At 40.4% G+C, this 19203-nt stretch overlaps 1 pseudogene; it reads left to right on the top strand.

Annotated features, from left to right (window-relative positions):
- The first annotated feature begins 5055 nt into the window (after positions 1-5055).
- On the top strand, positions 5056-5358 carry LOC130017296 (transcription and mRNA export factor ENY2-like; annotated as a pseudogene).
- The last annotated feature ends 13845 nt before the right edge of the window (positions 5359-19203 follow it).

The raw sequence follows: 19203 nt of genomic DNA, 5'->3' as shown, positions 1-19203 counted from the left end.
GTTTTGCCATGAGAAGTTGAGGCCCAGTGTCAATAACATCACTCAGGTCCTATATTCAAATCTTTGCAGAGTTGAGCTTGTACACAGGTCTGAGTTAAAGCTTATATCCTTCTCCTCATTGACAAAGAATCAAGTGTTCACCATATCTATCGGGAAAGACATGATATTGGCCTAGGAATTAATTCTCATCAAGATCTTGGAAAGTGAAAGAAATGTGCCTTCAAATAAAATAGTTTATGAAACATTTCTCCACCCTAGCCACTCACGACCTTTAAATCTCCCCCGTTTAATTAATTTAAAAAATTAGTCTCACCATTTATTTTCAACACCACATTGGTGGTATGAGTCCATAAGAACTGAAATAGGGTAAAATATTTGTGGAATTTCCATATGGAATCCTTATTTCCTATTGGGACCCTAATTGCCTATACAGAAAATAATGGGGCCAATTTCCTAACAACTGTCTCCCCTGATTGGCTGCTGGTGGGAAAAGCATGATTGTGGGTTGGTCACTATGAACTCACGGAACCACTAACCGACAACCAACTCTTGGCACACATTACTGATCACACCAGTCTTCACCTCAGAGATTTTGAGTCACTTCCCAGTCACTTCCATTATCCATCTTCTTAGTCATATTTCATTAGTCATATTTCATTATTCAATAATTATCATTATTGTTGGTAGCCACCAACAATCGATGACCACTGGGACTTGAGAACCATCTGCCTTCCTATCCCAGAAGAACTTATCAGGCTTGTGGTCGCCCCCCCAACCCCCCAGATAAAAGCACAGACAGAGGTGGGACACAGATGTCATTGAGTGATGGGTCTGCCCTGAATCTCTCCACTGGCAGAGTGAGGAGACCCACCCTGCATTGTCCAGGGGCTATTCCTAGCCTTGTGCTCAGCATAAAGTGCTTGGGAGCCCATAGGGGGATCTGAAAATGGGTCATTAGGATGGGGGTAAGTGCCTTAACCCCTCTACTATCTCTTCAGCCCTGAAACCTTTTGAGAGGCTATATCCAGAGAAATCTGCTCACCAAATCTATCAGCCCTGGGACATGGAGGCAGTCTCCCCAGAAACCAGGAGGTAGCACCCAGTTCTACATCTCTAGAGTGCAAAAATGGGGGGAAATGTAGCTTTACCCCAGAAAGGGCAGAAGAAGCATTTCTCAACTCCTTGCTACATGCTACAATCCCTAAATATCGTTTTAGATGGATTAATTTCACATCTATGTCCCAAAGAGCTCAGGAGTTAGTTCTACCTCTAGATATAAGAGCACACGTGCAAAAAGATGATGACTATCACTACTCTGCTCACAAATTCACATCATTGCAAAGGTCCTAAATATCTGCCCAAATAATAGATAAATTTGGATTATACATACAGTGAAAAACTTACACAGCTGTTCAAATCGATGGGTGCATCATGTATCAGCAGAGACATAAACTTTAAAAATAAGAACGTTAGGTTTAAACTATCAAGAATATTTTGTCACTAATGTAAAGCTTAAAATTAGTAATTTCAACAGAGTAATCAGGAAAGCAATAGGAATATACACACTCGATCCTGCACAGGGATCAAATATTAGAAAGACAAAAGGCATGGGGCTGGAGTGATAGTGCAATGGAGAGGGCATTTGCCTTGCAAGCCGTGGACCCAGGTTCAATTCCCTGCACCCCGTATGGTCCTTGGAGCCCACCAGGAGTGATCCCTGAGTACAGAGCCAGGAATAGGCCTTGAGCACCACTGAGTAGCACTGTAGCACTGTCGTCCCATTGTTCATTGATTTGCTCGAGCAGGCACCAGTAACGTCTCCATTGTGAGACTTGTTGTTACTGTTTTAGGCATATCGAATACGTCACAGGTAGCTTGCCAGACTTTGCCGTGTGGGCGGCATACTTTCGGTAACTTGCCAGGCTCTCCGTGGGGGGGGGGGGGGGGGGGGCAGAGGACTCGAACCCAGGTCGGTTGCGTACAAGGCAAATACCCTACTCGCTATGCTATCACTCCAGCCCCATAGTATTTTTTTCTTGAGCACCACTGGATATGGCCTAAAAAAACAAAGCCAAAACCAAAACAAACAAACAAACAAACAAAAATCAGGATAAGGTGACAAAGAGCTTCAAAGCTAAACTATGATCATTTATTTCTTTATAAAATTCCAAAACAACCAGAGTTGTCTTGGAGTAAATATTAAGATTTAGCAAAGTCATGAGTCAATTCAAGAGTGCTTCAATATAGAGGCCTGAGAAATAGTCTGGGGTAGAGTAGTTGCCTTAAACGCAGATGACCCAGGTTCTAACCTCAGTGGTTCATATGGTCCCCCAAACTCTCTAGGAGAATTCCCTGAGCATTGCAAGATAGGGCTCCAAAAGCAAAACAAATAAAAAGTGGGTTTTGGGTTTTTTTTTTTTTCAGTGTGCCAGGTGCTTTAATTTTTATTTTCCAGGGATGGTGCCAGGAACTGAACCAAGGGCCCCACACATACAAAACAAGTGTTCTACCACTGAGCTATATCCTTGGCTTTTGTTTGTTTCTTAAGATGTGCCTTAACTTAAGAAACTTTAGGGCTTTTTTTTTAATCTTTATTTTTTTCCTAGGGATAAAGGGGAAATGAAACTGTGAAGTAACATAAAAATAGAATATAATAAGGGAAACAGTGCAGAACACACATGGGGTCCCGCAGTTCCCTCAGGTATGGGGTTTTGACATGTGGTTGTCAGGAGCTTGTTCAAGTAGATCAGGGTCAACTGACAGAGAGTTATACCTGCAGCGAATGTTCTCCAGTTAAAATAATAGTAAGACAGCTATTTTGGGGTGAATTATATAGAAATTAATTTTTCTATAAAGTGTTTTAAACATAGTATGAGATAAATGCTCGAGCGGGCCCAGTAAGTCTCCATTGGAGACTTTGTTGTTACTGTGTCTGGCATATCGAATACATCACGGGGAGCTTGCCAGGCTCTGCCGTGCGGGCGAGATACTCTCGGTAGCTTGCCGGGCTCTCCGAGAGGGGTGGAGGAATCGAACTCGGGTCGGCCATGTTGGCTGCGTGCAAGGCAGACGCCCTACCCGCTGTGCTATCGCTAATACCCAAGGACAGTAGAAACAAGGGCCAGGAGGATTGGTCCATGGTTGAAAGCCTGCCTCCAGTGCTGAGGGCGAGGACAGTTGGAATAGCAAAGGGACCACAATGGCAATGTTGATTGGAGGAATCGCTCTGGATGGGAGATGTGTGCTGAAAGTGTGTAATGGGCCAAACATGATGGCCCCTCAGTATCTATATTGCAAGCCAAAATGCCCAAAAGTAGAGAGAGAGAAAGAAGAAAAGTTCCTGCCAGCCATAGAGTCAGGCTGGGGGGTGGGGGTGGGGATGGCGAGAGGGATACTGGGGACATTGGTGGTGGGGAATGTACTCTGGTTGAGGGATGGGTACTGGAACATTAGGACTGAAACCTGATCGTGAAAGCTTTGTAACTATGTATTTCACAGTGATTCAATAAAAAAAAATTAAAGTGTTTTAATATAACACAACCTGACAATTAGACCACAGAACTGAGCTTACCACAGAGACTAGGAGGTGGGGGTGGGGCGGGGTGTATGTATATGGTTCAGGGCAGTGGGACACTCTGGTGGAGGGAGTGGTCTTGGAACACTGTATGCAGATAATTCTATCATTTACAGTATTGCAAATCACAGAGCCTAACATTTTTAAAAACTTCATAGTGTTTTAATGTTATTTCCAGTTTTCATGTCACCTTTACTGCCACCAAATAAAATGCTTGAAAAATCATTAGCACAACACTTCATAACTGATAGTTAATAATTGGTCATTAAAGAGTAGACAGCTTTATTAGAAACTCATCAAATATGCTTAAATAAGCTCAAAGACATTTATCATAATGTATTTTAATCGTCTATATTAAGCAACTCAAATGTCTAATGATAAATTGTATGAAATACAGTAGGTTTGCATGACTCACACCTGAAAAATGATACAGTTCGAGTGGTGATTCGAGGGTTAACATGATGGAAAATGTTTAATATATGTTAGTAAAAGAAAAATATGAAATATTGGATTGCATCTGGTTACTAATTATGAGAAGCTTGACATAAGAAAGTAAAACACCAGAAGAGGTATAGTTACGGGTGATTTATCTTCTTCCCTCTAGTAGTTTTGTCCTGAATAAAAATAAGGCTCGAAAAAACACTGTGACTTTCATGTCCTTTTTCTCTCCTCAGAAGCTAGAACCTCTCCTGGCTCATGCACTCAGGAATTACTCCTGGCATAGAACCTCTTCCTTATCTCGCCATCTGGCTCTTTCATCCTTCTCTTGGCCTTTGTCTCTGAATTGTGCTCCCCTATCACTGAGGCAACTGGAGTCCCACAGGTTTAGTTCCATGCAGACATCTTCACACCATACATGTTCACATGTGTAGCTGAGTTTCTGCACTCCCCAATGTACTCCCCATTACATGTCTCTTCCATGGCTGTCCTAGTCACTCTCCCTCTCTCCTTCTATGTAACTAAGTTTCTCTACTGGGCCTTGCTCCTCGATGCTAATTTTTCTCCTCTGGGGGAAAAAAAAGAAAGAAAATTCTTGTTGATCCCACATTAACGTCCTTCACCAACTCTGCGACACTCTGGAAAGAAATTTTCTATGGCGAGTCTCACCAGGGCTCCACCTCCACACTCCACTCACCAAGGTCAATGTGACGTCTGTGAGTGGACGAATCTAGAGTCAATTATTCTGCGTCTTTGTCTTGAACTATTTGATCTCCTGAGACCCTGAAAGAGCCCTCAATGCGGCAGCATTGGGAAGGACAAGTAAGGAGAGGCTGCTGAAATCTCAGGCTCTTTGTGTTCCTGGAGTGAGCAGATGTCATTGAGCTACACTAGCATGTGACAGGGATGAATGGAGACATTACTATTACTGGTGCCCGCTCAAGCAAATCGCTGAACAATGGGATGACAAGTGACAAGTGACAGTGACTTGATCTCTGAGGTCACTTTCTTACTATAAAATCTCCCACTGCAGGGGTCGAAATCTGGGCAGCAAGATGAACAGAGATGCACAGATGAGAGCAGATATTAACCAAACACTGATAGAAACCGAAGAAAGAGAACACCTCAAAGAGTTGCCTCGAGCTAAAATAATTGAATGCGGCTGGAAGGATCCATTGAAGACACACTGTAAAAGAGGTAATTAAAGAAAAGGGACTAGAACACTTTACTGTTGATGATTCAGTGGCTGAAATCACACCAAAAGGCAGAGTCCTGATACCTGACAGTGGAAAGAAGGAGCTCCACAAAGGATAAGAACATTCCTTGTTCAGTATGCTATCCTTTAAGATCGAATTAGATAGATTGCATTGTTGTGTGGTTTTATTCCTGAAAGTAAAACCTGCCATAAATTAGGAAACAGTTTTTCAAAATAAAATCCTTTTTTGTATGGTGGTATAGTTTTCAGTAATGATTTATACACTGTACTGTTTTTTTCCTAAAAGAGTTGTTTTAATAAATATCTCATGAATGAGGGGGAAAAAAATCTCCCACTGCGTTTTACTTCTGTTCCTCTTTCCTTGGTGAATAACATGCTCCTAGGTTATTATCCTAAGTTGCTGGATTTATAATTTTTCTCTTCTAAGTTGCTGGATTTTTCTTTTTTCTTTTCTTTGCCATTTCTTTGCCAATTTTTCTTTTCTTTGCCATTCCTTTTCCTGGGGACCACACCCAGAAGTGCTCAGGGATCACTCCTAGCAGTGCTCAGTGGACACATAGGGTGGGTGCCTGGGACAGAACTGGAGTGAGCTGTATACAAGACAAGCTATGTAACCTCTGTTCTATCTCTCCAGCCCCTGTATGTCTAATTTTTTTATAAATCTCATTTGATGATAATTTTTAAATCTTTAATTTTTATAAAGTTGTTCACAATAACAAGTTATGCAACTTTATAATTTGACTCTCAATCTGACATCTTTATCCAAGACTCCAAATTTGTATACCGAATGAACTATTCAACATTACCACTTGGATGCTTAACAGAGCTCTCAACCTTAGAGTCCCAACACCAATCCCACCACCATTACACCTTCCCACCACCATATTGCAAATGTTTCCACCCTAACCCCCAAACCCTGCCACCAAAGCAGGCACTAAATAATTTATTTTGTATTGATTTTTATGAATAGCACTGTAGAACTGTCCTCCCATTGTCCATCAATTTGCTCGAGCGGGCACCAGTAACATCTCCATTGTGAGACTTCTTGTTACTGTTTTTGGCATACTGAATACTCCACGGGGAGCTCGCCAGGCTTTGCTGTGCAGGCGGGATACTCTCGGTAGCTTGCTGGGCTCTCTGAGAGGGATGGAGGAATCGAACCCGGGTTGGCTGCATGCAAGGCAAACGCCCTACCAGCTAATCTGCTAGAAGTCATCCCAAAAAGTTTCCTTAGAGGAAAGTGTGTGAAGATAGTTGTACTTCACCCTGGAGTCATTAAGCCCTTGCATAAGAGACTACTAACATGTCATTAAAGGTTGAGCCTTGTGTGCAATCCCTGAGATTGATTGGCTTCTTCTTTTACACCCCATCAAGTGTGGTTTGCAACTCTTGGTACATCAGCAGGGTCGAGTATGAACTCCAGGAATTTTAAAATTTTAAATATGGTGATACAGCTAAGGTTAATTTAATCTTTATTTAACTGGATAATGACTTTGGGATCCAGAGGCATCTTTGCAGTCTGTTGTTCTTGGGTTGCTCTCTTCTGAGAGATTTATTTGTGAATCTCTGGACCATGGCCGTTAATGACCTTGTATGGCACCAGAGACTGCGCCTGGGTATGAATGCCAGGCTACCAGAAGCACAGGGAGATGGGGGAGGTAGCCCATTCCCGACTTAGTGCAAGTCTAGAGATTTGATGATGATTTAAATGGCAGAGAGTGATTTTTGCTGTGATCATTGTTGAAAGTGTCCTTTGTTCATTATTCGTAACCTCTTCAAAGTCAAGAGCTTTGGGATTCAATCCTTACCCTCCTTTATTTTTTTCTAAACCCCTCACTGATCTAATCTGGTTTTAAGATCTGAAATGGTCCCTATATACAAATGACTCTCAATCATCTGACATCTTTATCCAAGGCTCTGAATTTGTATATTGAATTGACTCTTCAATATTACCACTTGGATGTTAAATAGAACTCTCAAACTTAGAAAATTCAAGGACAAGTTTTCGCTCTTTCCTATAAAATGTTCTCTGCTTGCCCCTCTCCAAGCTGTCCTATGCTTTCAGTCCCACCATGTGACTCCTTTTTCTTTTCTCACACATTTCATGTAGCAGTTACAATTTGTTAGCTTCATTTTTATAAAATACATTTGGCTCTGGCCACCTCTTATCCTTTCTCCAAGCTATGATTGTATTTTTCTTTAATAGCTGTAATAGTCCCCTGAAAGGGCTGCTTCTATCCTTACTGCTGCGATATTCCAAAGAATCCCCATTTTTCTTACAGGCAAAGTTCTCACAATGTCTTACACCCCACATTGTCTGACTCATTTCTCCATTTCATCTATGACTTCAACCCTTCTTATTTTGCTCTTTTTTTCTGGATAATGCTTCCTATTACCTATTGTATAGGGTTCTTACAAAAAAATAAATTTCTGGGATATAAGCAAAGATCTTAACACATATTCTCTGCTAAGATTTTAATAGATTTTTTAGATTCTAGTTTACACTCAATACTAGTATTCTTCTTCTACCAGTAAGTTGTAATGTCAGCTGTGGAGATTGATGTATTGCTTCTAAAACACTGCATGCTTTATCAAGAACAAAGTAAGACTATTCTCATGACTCCTCAATAACATATTACCAGTACAATAATGGCAATGAAAAAATTTTTTGCAACAGAAAAGAAAAAATATAACATTCTCTAATCACATTCAACCTGTTATAAAGAAAAACCCAAAGAATGAACAAAACCTATTATTATTACTATCAGTAGTAATATGTAATAGAACACAAATATTAAAAATAATTTTTTTCTATATATTGACAATTTCAGAACTTTAGAAAGTAGTATTACTAACATCCAAAATGAAGTTTAAGAAGTAAATAGGTATACATCTAAAAAATTTACAAGATCTGTATGCTAAAACTACAAAATACCCCCAGAACCCAAGGTTTATAAGGAAATATATATGAATACACCAGAGTACAGACTGACAGAAACAATATTCTAAAGACATCATTCCTCCCACGAATTGAGGTAGAGATTTAACATAAACCCTCAACTTATCGTTTAGTTAAATTTAAAAAGTTGCATCTAAAATACCTGGTAACCTTTCAGTATCTTTATTGCAAACCATAATGCCTGAGAGTGAGAGAGAGAGAGAGAGAGAAAGAGAAAGAGAGAGAAAAATAGATAGAAAAAGAGAAAGAAAGAGGGGAGAGAGAGAGAGAGAGAGAGAGAGAGAGAGAGAGAGAGAAGAAAATTGCCTGCCATAGAGGTGGGGGTAAGGATGGGTAGGAGGGAAATTGGGGACAATGGTAGTGGGAAATATGCACTGATGAAGACACGGGTTTTGGAACATTATATGACTGAAGCCCAATCATGAACAACTTTGTAACTGTGTATCTTACTGTGATTCAATTAAAAAATAGATTTTATTTATATAAAATAAAATTAAAAATTGTATTAAAGGTAAATGAATTATAGTCAAATATTTGAAAAGGAATAACGTTGAGTTAGACTATCTGAGTTCAAGACTTAATTTCAAGAAATAATAATTAATACACCATGCTTGTTAGTAAGAAAATAAACACACAGACAACAGCATAATATAGGGTGTCCATATACTGGCCCCCTTTACAAGTAGTGAATTATTTCAACAAACATGTGAGGGAAAGTCAACAGAAAAGTCTTAATGACAAATTGTGGTGGAGTAAGTAGATGCCACATTAAAAAAAAATGGATCATGAACAATCCCCACCCTACCTGCACCACAGACAACAATGGAATCAAACTAAACACAGATGTTAAATCCTCCAATTATGAACTAACTATAAATCCTCACACTCAAAAATCCAGGAATAAAACCCAGAAAAATATTTCTGATGTTAGATTAAGCAAAATGTCTTACTTTATGACACTAAAGGCACCACATACAAAAGCAAAATGTGATCAACCAGGCCGCATCTAAATTCAAAACGTTTGTTCTTCCAAAATACAGCTGAAACAATGAAAAGACAAAACTGAAAACTTAACTAACATGGACAGACACTGAACAAATACTCAACCAAATAAACATGCCAATGGTAAATGAGCTCGTGAAAGCATTCAAATTAAAATGGCTATGAAATGACACCACACACAGCTCAGAAGAAAAATGTGGATACTAAGAAGTACTTATAAGGCAGTGGGGCAGCCAAAACTCTCCTCGTCAGAATACAAAGAGATCCAGCCACTTCAGAAAGTCACTGGTTTCCTCATAGTTCAATTTATCACTTGCCATATATAATCCAGCAATCCTATTTCTACTATTTACCCGAAAGACATAAAAATCTGTGCTCATACAATTTAAATAAAGTGAGGAGGAGAAAATAACCCTGTGGGCAAGTATTTACCACAATTTTATCCAGAAATGTCAAATGCTGGCATGGGAATGCCAAAATGCCTTTCTACTGGTAAATTAACCTGTATTCAATGGGCTACTCAGCAATAAAAATGAACTACAGTTTCACACAATAGTTTAGCTGAATCTCAGGTACATTATGTTGAGTGAAATTAGTCGATAAAGGTCACATTCAATATAAATGCATCATATGCTCTAAAAAAAAGAATATTAGTTTTGTTTTGTTTGTATTTGGACTTCACTCCACATTGATCAGGAGCTACTCCTGGCTCCGTACGCAAAAGATATTCCATAGTCCGTTGAGCTCCCTCTCTGTTCCCAGAAAAATAAAAATTAGATGGATAAAAGCAGAGTCACTCTTGCCATGGCCATGAGGGGTAACAGGGGTTTACCACAATGGTGCACAAGGGAATTCTCTGTTTGTGTAGGAAATTATTTTATATAGTCGCTACAGTAGAGATTGTGTGATTAGCTTTATTTGTCGGATCTCACAGACTAAACAGGCAAACCTTATGGGAACTATACCTAATACACCTGAGTGACAAAACAAACCTAGACCAACTCTTCTATTTTTTCCCGCCATGCTTTGAAGTTTTACTTGACTCTTATCTTTTTCCATTATTGATAGTTTTTAATCTTGATTGCACTTTATTTTACCACAATATATCAAAGGATGCATTTATTTTCATTTTTGTTGATTCTGCTTTACAAATATGAGGAATCATAATTTACTAGAGCTGGAAAATTCCCACATTGTCTTTTTAAATATATCCTCTCCAGTTCCCTTTGTTTGTGTTTCCGTAGCATCTACTTAGTGTAGAGAATTTTTTTTTTCTTTTTGGGTCACACACGGCAATGCACGGGGTTACTCCTGCTCATGCACTCGGGAATTACTCCTGGCGGTTCTCGGGGGACCATGTGGGATGCTGGGAATCAAACCCGGGTCAGTCATGTGCAAGGCAAATGCCCTACCCACTGTGCTATCGCTCCAGCCCCTAGTATAGAGAAATTTGATCTTTCTCAATCTTATTATTCCTTTTTACATTTTCCATCATTTTATTCTCTAGTTATATTCTGAATAATTTTCAGGTTTATTTCTCGGCTTTCAATTTTCACCTTGTTTCTGATCTGCTTTTCAGCTAATTCATTGCCTTTTCAAAAGTTAGACTATTTACTGAAATGCAGCATACATACGCAAACATGCATAAATTATGTCAGCTCAAATAATTTTTTACAGACTGAACACACTATGAAACCACCACGCAGATCATGAAATTGAATATTGAAAGCTTTGCACCCCTTCTCAGTCACCAGACCCCCTGCCACGACAACCACAGTTCTGATTATAACACCACAGATTAGTTTTACTGCTCTTGAGCTTGAAACATAAATGGAATTTCCCATTGGAACTCTTCTAGCTTCTTTTACTTGACATTATATTTGTGGGAACCATCAAATTGTGAACAGCATGCATTTCTCATGGTGGCTTGGTAGTCCATTGTATTAAGACATAATTCATGAGCTATTGCACGTTTATGGAAAAGTGTGTCATTTTTCATTTAAGGCATATATGAATAAAATTATATGAACATTCTTCTCGGTGTCTTTTGGGGTACATATCTCTGTCTTCATACTGGGTAATGTCTAGGAATAGAATTGCTGGGTCATAGAACAGATGCTATATATTGATGCCATGACAAACTGCCATAAACTTGTTGGCTTAAAATAACACACATTTATTATATTACAGCTCTGTAGGCAAGAAGTCCAACATGGAATCTCCTAGGACCCAGATGAAAGTTGGTGAGGCTGCCAGCACCCAAAAGGAGAGCAAAGAACAAAAGGGAGTGCCCTCCCACAGAGGCAGGGTGGGATGGGGGATGCAGGGGTGGGAGGGATACTGGGATTGGTAGGGGTGGAGAATGGGCACTGGTGGTGGGATGGGTACTTGATCATTGTATAACTGAAACCCAAGCACAAAAATTTGTAAGTCTATAACTGTACCTCATGGTGTTTCACTAATAAAAAAATAAATTAAAAAAAGTTGGTGAAGCTGCTTTTCCTTCTGGAGACTCAAGGAGACATAGATAATTCCCACCTCTACCCCCTAATATCCCAAAACTTTCTTACAAAACTTTGTAAGAAAAAAAAAGTCTTACAAAAAGGAATCTTTTGTAAGACAAAACAATAAAGTGAAGAATTTCACATTAATTCATGTGAAAAAAAAAATCATTCCCAGGCATCCAAGTAAGCTACAAAATGTCAAACAGCATATAAAACCTAAAATCGCACCAACACAGACGAACAGATCTATCATATAGCTTTATGATGTATGTTCCTGCATCCCGTGGGAGTGGTGTGATGAACACACAGCCTGTGTGAAGCAGTTCTGTGAGAGGACAAGCTGGACCACATCAGTCCCGTGTCCAGAGTACTCCTAGAATGGTGGATGCTTTTACAACCTTTTGTGGTAGAAGAGAAAATGTTCTCCAGGTTTCTTTCAGCGATGAAAATAAAGTACTAATGTAGTCTTTTTGAAAGGGCAAAGTGGAATCGGAATTTTTCTAAAACCCAGATATCTGTCATTCATTTCCTCATCTTTTACACCTGCTTTCCTTGACTCGGGCTCGTCTCCCGCTATTAACTCTGATCTTACTACTTTCTCTCCTTCATCTGGTTCTCTCTTCTGATTGCCTCTTCCACGGTCTGATGTCCTCTTCCAGTATGAAGGATGCTTGTGATTAATGCGGGCACACCAGCGACGCCACGAAAATCTCCTAAAATTTTATGTACTTCTACCATACCTCTGGAATTTTTATAGAAAGCATAAATCAAAATTCAATTTTATAATAGGCCTCCAAAAGATGAAAAATTAATTTCTTAAAAAGACACTTCATTTCCTACTGCATTTGTTTTGTCTTTGTCATACGCAAAGTGAACATATGTGTGTGCCTCCTACAGATTTCAAAAGTAAATGCAACATTTTTCATTTTTTAAAGATCTGAGGGCTGGCGAGATAGTACAGAGGGTGGGGCACTTACCTTGCACACGACTGACCCAAGTTCAATCCCAAACCCTCATATGATCCTCTGAACCCTACCAAGAGTGATCCCTGAGCACACAACCAGGAGTAAGCTCTGAGCACTACATACAAACAAAAAAATCTGGGGCCCAGATATCAAAGGATTTTAATGTTATTAAGTCACGGTCACGGTCATCCTGTTGTTCACTGATTTGCTCGAGCGGGCCCAGTAACATTGTGAGACTTGTTACTGTGTTTGTCATATCGAATACGTCACGGGGAGCTTGCCAGGCTTTGCCGTGCGGGCAAGATACTCTCAGTAGCTTGCTGGGCTCTCCGAGAGGGGCGGAGGAATCGAACTCGGTTGGCCATGTTGGCTGAGTGCAAGGCAAACACCCTACCCGCTGTTATTAAGTACCCTATGTTTTAGTCAAGTGTCATTTTAAATATTCAAAATAGACTTTTGAACTTCCTCTTTAAGCCATTATTTCAGGCACTGTTTTGAGGGCACTGATCCCCAATTTGTTGTGTCTGCTATTGCTTTGGGTCTGCTATTCCTCCCTGCAGAGTTGTAATGTTTGTATGTGTTCTTCTTTTCAATGGAAAAAAATGTGTGTATGTGAGTGTGTGTGTGTATGTGTGTGTGTGAGTGAGTTTAGGAGTCGCATGCAACATAAGTTTTGGCTTAACACATAAAAGTTTACTTTTCTCTCATGCAAAGTCTGCAGCTGCCTTCCAAGCAGTGACCCAAGCAATCCAGCTGTTTCCATCTAGTGGCTAAACTATCTCAAGATGAAGCTGCCACTGTAGCTGAAGAAGAAAAGGAAGGAGAAGAGGCTGCAGGCTTTTGCTTCTGTGCTTCAGTACAGAAGAAGCCGGTGCCACATCCACTTACAGTCCCGTGCTGAGAAGTGGCCCATAGTTTTGAGGCACTCTACGTGTCTGGAAACAAGAACTGGGCACCGAGTATTGTATTTGCTGAGCGGTGGAAGTCCTGTGCCTCTCTACACTCAGAGAACACGCTCAAGCTCTCCCCTCCTCCAAGGGAAGCAGCCTACAGGTCCACACAGTCACTGGATCCTTTCTGAAATCCATCTGATCCGCACATGATTCCTCTCTGCCTTGGAATCTGAAAATCTGCCTTCCTTCCCAACTATAATACCAGCAGGATAATTCCAGCGAATACATCCTCTCAGAAAAAGGAATAGCGTCCACAGTGGGTAGGACGCTTGTCTTGCATGTGGTCCACACAGGTTGAATCCTCAGCACCACGTAGGGTCCCCGTAGCCTGCCAGGATCCACTGCTGAGTGCAGAGCCAGGAATCAGCCCTGAACACTGCTTTCTAGGGAGAAAGAAAGAGAGAAAGGAAGAAGGAAGGAGAGAAGGGAGAAGGAAGAAAGAGAGAGAGGGAGGGAGAGAGGGAGGAAGGGAGGAAGGGAGTCTGGAAGGAGGAAGGGAGTCTGGAAGGAGGAAGGAAGGGAGAAAGGAAGGGAGGGAGGGAGGGAGGAGGAAGGGAGAGAGAAAGAGAGAAAGGAAGGGAGGGAGGGAGGGAGGGAGGGAGGAAGGAAGGGCAAGGAAAAGAAGGGAAAGGGGGTCACACAGCTGTGGTTACATAGTGAGGGTCCCCTACAATGGGAATGAAATTTCTTGATTGGCATTTAGTTCCCTAGGAACACTGTATAATAGCAGATTCTGTGGCCAGTTAGTGGTGTATTCTGACTCTACCCTATGAATGATTACTCCCATAAGCACTTTGTACTTTTATTTTGTGAGCTGATAATCAATGGGGATCACTGTGTGCATTAGTGTAGTAGTCAGTCAAAGTACCCTATGTGGTGAAAGTGTTTCTTCAAAGTGCTTCAAGGAGTTCATTGGCCTTGGGCTGTTTTTCTCTTGAAAATAATTACTAAAGAGCCATGATTTACAAAGTTCCTGATAGTTGAATTATAGGCCTACAGTAATTCAACACCAATCCCTCCACCAGTGTCAACTTCCCTCCTGCAGTGCTCCCATATTCCTTCCCCATTCCAACCCCTACTCCACCCTGCCCATCAACTTGACAGGCACATTGCTGTCTACAGTCCTTAAGCGATTCCGAAACATCGAAGGCATGGGAATTCTTCCCAACACCTTCCATACAGCTAAGGTTACACTAATACCCAAAGCAGACAAAGATACTTCCAGAAAAGAAAATTTCAGGCCAATATCCCTGATAAATACTGATGCAAAAGATCCTTAACAAAATCTTAGCTAACTGGGCTATGTTTCTTGAAACATCAGTTTTTGGTTGGAAATATGCACGTGAGGCAGCTAGTGCAAATTCAGGCTCACCCTCACCCACACACAAGCTTGGAGATTTCAATTCTCTCAAGAAATGTCTATCTTTGGTGAAAGCCTTTCTTTTTTAAAAAAAATTTTATTGAATCACCATGAGAGTGTTACAAGCTTTCATGTTTGGGTTACAATCACACAATGATCAAACGCCCATCCCTCCACCAGTGCACGTTCCCCACCACCAATATCCCCGGTATACTCCCCCCCTTTCCCACCCTCCTCCTGCCTTCATGGAGAACATGATTCCCCATAATCTCTCTCTGTTTTGGGGCATTATGTTTTGCAATACAGACCCTGAGAGGTTATTATGTTTGTTCCTTTATCTACTTTCTGCACATATCTCCCATCCTGACTGATTCCTCCAGCCATCTTTTCCTTAGTGATCCCTTCTCTATTCCAGCTGCCTTCTCCCCTTTGCTCATGAGGCAGGCTTCCAGCTATGGAACAGTCTATCTGTCCCGTGCCTTTCTTGACCCTCTCCCAGTTTCATTTCCCATCTCTCTTTTCCGGAGGTCATGTGTATTCTGAACATAATGTTTACCCTTCTTATTCACATACTTATACCTCTGTTCTGCGTCTACAAGTATTACAAAATATTTATCTGTGATTTAAAACTTATACTCATGTCTCCATATTGTGGTTAATGACTGCAATTTTGGTTTTTTCACCCAGTAAACATATTTCTAAAGTTTAAACATGCTAATAAAAATAAGTAAAACATATCAATTTTAATTGCGATTTAAATTTCACAGGAAGTGAGGAACCTACTTGGCATGCAGCCTATCCTGGTTCAAATCTTAGGCACCACATACAGTGACCCAAGCACAGTGAGGGCTCACTCCTGATAACAGATCCAGGAATCAACCCTGAATATTGCCAAGGATGACCCCAAATGCCTGCCACTCTCTCTAAATAAGACATTTTTTGCTTTTATATTAATGGAAATTTAGTTTGTTTCTAATTCTTCGCTGCTAAAAATTACTACTACATGAATATCCTTCTGTACATATTAATGGTAGACTCCTTAGGCTACATGATTGCTATGGAATTATTAGATTAGGAATTATGGGATTTGAACATTTCTTGTTTGTTTGTTTGGGGCCACACCACAGTGGTACCCAAAGATGTTCTGGGGACCATGCCCAGGGGACCATGTGGTGACAGGAATCCAACCCAGGGTTCCCAACACAAAGCATGGGCTCCCATCCTATAAGCCATCTCCCAGCCCCATAACTTAGACATCTTTATTGAGTATTGACAAATTACTACCCTAGATGGTTGTGCCAATTCACATTTATAAACATTTCTATAAAGAATGTGATGTTGGGTTTTCACGATCCAAGCAAAAGCTTGGCTATGTTAGACCTTCAACTTTCCCCCCGTATAATATAAAATGTTATCTCATTGTGGTTTTAATTTGTACTTACAAGATTACTATGAGGTTGAGCTTTTTGTCATTATTATTGGATTTTCAAGTTTGCTGTACGAATTCCCTCCCTTTCCCCCCCTGTTGTGCCTTAGCTTTTCCCTTATTGATTTATGAGGAAGTCTTATATTTTCTGGATGTAGTCCTTTGTCAGCTCTATGAGTTTTAAGTATTTTCTTCCAGTTTGTGGCTTGGAAAGCTTTCTCAGAGTCCTAGAAAAACCTTATTGAGTTGAGATTTGTGAAGTCTGTTTTCCAGAATTTATAGTCAATACTTTTCTACATTACAGTGCCACCGAAATAGATGGCATTTCTTATATTACTCTAGGATCAATGAATATGCTATTCTTTTTTGTTATTTATTGATTGATTGAATCACAATGAGATACAAAGTTGTTCATGATTGGGTTTCAGTCATGTAATGTTCCAACACCCAGCCCTTCACCAGTGTACATTTCCCACCATCAATGTCCCCAGTTCCCCCACAACCCCACACCTCTCCATGGCAAGTACTTTTCTCCTCTCCTCTCCTCCCCTCCTCTCCCCTCTCCTCCCCTCCCTTTATCTCCTCTTCTCTTTCCTTCTTTACCTCCCTCTTTTTGGGGCATTAAGATTTGCAATACAGGTACTGAAAGGTTATCAGGTATATTCCTTTAGCAGATACTATTCTTGTGGGTGATTGATTTTCCTGCCTGATACATGTCTCTTTGATTCCTGACTGTCAGTAGGACCCAGGGTGCAATGGTCACTCTATACTTCCTGGAGCTACTTCTGACTCCATAGAGGGAGAGTTAAAAAGACTGGACACCTAATTGGTTAGAGTCTAGTACCCAAAGACAAATCCCCAGATTTATGGTCAACTAATTTTTGACAAAGTCACTAGGTACATGAAGAGGTGAAGACAACTTCTTCAGTAAGTGGTGCTGGGATACTTGATAAGCACATGCACAAAACTTAAGCTGGATCTCACACCTCATGCAAGAGTCAATTCAAAATGAATCAAAGACTTTTAGATCAAACCAGAATCCATACACCAAAGAAAAATAGGCAGAATCCTCCAAGAGTTTAAAGGTGTTTTCAATGATATGATCCCATTGAACAAGACAACAGAAACAAGAATAAACAAATGAGTCTATATCAAATTTAAAAGTTTCTACATGGAAAAGGGGGCTGGAGCAATAGCACAGCGGCAGGGTGTTTGCCTTGCACGCAGCCAACATGGCCGACCCGAGTTCGATTCCTCCACCCCTCTCGGAGAGCCTGGCAAGCTACCAAGAGTATCTCGCCCTAACGGCAGAGCCTGGCAAGCTACCCGTGATGTATTCGATATGCCAAACACAGTAACAACAAAGTCTCCAATGGAGATGTAACTGGGTCTGCTCGAGCAAATCGATGAACAACAGGAGGACAGTGACAGTGACAGTGACAAGGAAAAAGAAACATGGGCTAAAACTTACAGATACCCAACTGAACGGGAGAAAATATTTTCCCTCAGAACATCAAATAAGGGGTTCATATTAAATATATTACATATAAAATACTCATAAAATACTCGATCCCCAATTAAAAGTGTGAGGAAGAGGGAGGTATGTGAGCACACTTGTGATGGATATGGTGTTCAAATTTATGTGTATGAGAAACCATTATTAACAGTATTATAAACCACAGAATTTCAGTTAATAAAAAATATAGATAGGAATTGAACAGACTCTTCTCTGAAGAAAATAGATAGATAGATGGCCAGTAGGAACATGAAAAAGGTTCTCCTCATTACTTATTATCAGGGAAATTCCAATCAAGATGACAATACAGTATCATCTCACAGCAGTGCAAATTACAGTATTAAAAAAAGAAAACAGAAACAATATGTGTTGGAGTGGGTGGCTGGAGGGGATATAGTGGAAAATAAACTCTTAACCACTGGTGGTGGGAATTTTGCCTGGTTCAACCCCAATGGAAAAGAGTATGGAGATTTCTCAAAAATTAAGAATAGAGCTATCACATGACCCAACAATTCTACTTCTTGGTATTTACCTACAGGACACAAAAACATTCATTCCATTTGCAAAGGCTGGAGAAATAGCACAGCAGGTAAGGTATTTGCCTTGCATGAAGCTGACCCCACACTCCATGAGCTCCATCATGAGTGATCCCTGAGTACAGAGCCAGGATTAATACCCAAGCACTGTTGGCCCCAAAACAAAAACACAAAAAACAAAAGGACATATGCACACCATTATTCATTATACCACTTAGCATAATAGCTAAGATATGGAATCAAACTAGATATCCAGACAGACGTGTGGGTAATAAAAATGTGATATATATAGATATACATATATATATATTCACACCGTGGAATGCTATGCAGCTGCAAGGAATGAGTAAATCATGCAATCTGCTGTAAGTCAGGTGCAATTAGGGGATCACGTGTTAAGTGAAATAAGAAGACGAATACCAGATCTCACTTATCTATAGAACATAGAAAAACAGGACAAGGGAATGCAGGTATCAAGGGTGGATATCTAGATTATCCTTGATCTATATTATAGAAATGAGGATATGGAAGGGGAGAACTAAGAAAAAGTGGATGGAAGTAATAGGATAACAAAGGGTTACTTAGTTCCATCTGTGGTATAGAGGTATGGTCTATGTGTGTATCTAAACCACACAGTCAACAACACTGAAAACATGAAATAGAAACTACAATGACCAAAGTTCAAAATGTGCCTGTCCAAGAGATGGGCTGAGACATGGGAGGGAACCTGGGGACACTGGTGGTGGGAAATCGA

Source organism: Sorex fumeus, unplaced genomic scaffold (assembly GCF_029834395.1).
Source record: "Sorex fumeus unplaced genomic scaffold, SorFum_2.1 ptg000187l, whole genome shotgun sequence".
NCBI classification, from domain to species: domain Eukaryota; kingdom Metazoa; phylum Chordata; class Mammalia; order Eulipotyphla; family Soricidae; genus Sorex; species Sorex fumeus.
Note: the sequence above shows the minus strand (reverse complement) of the source record. Positions and strands in the feature narration are given on the sequence as shown.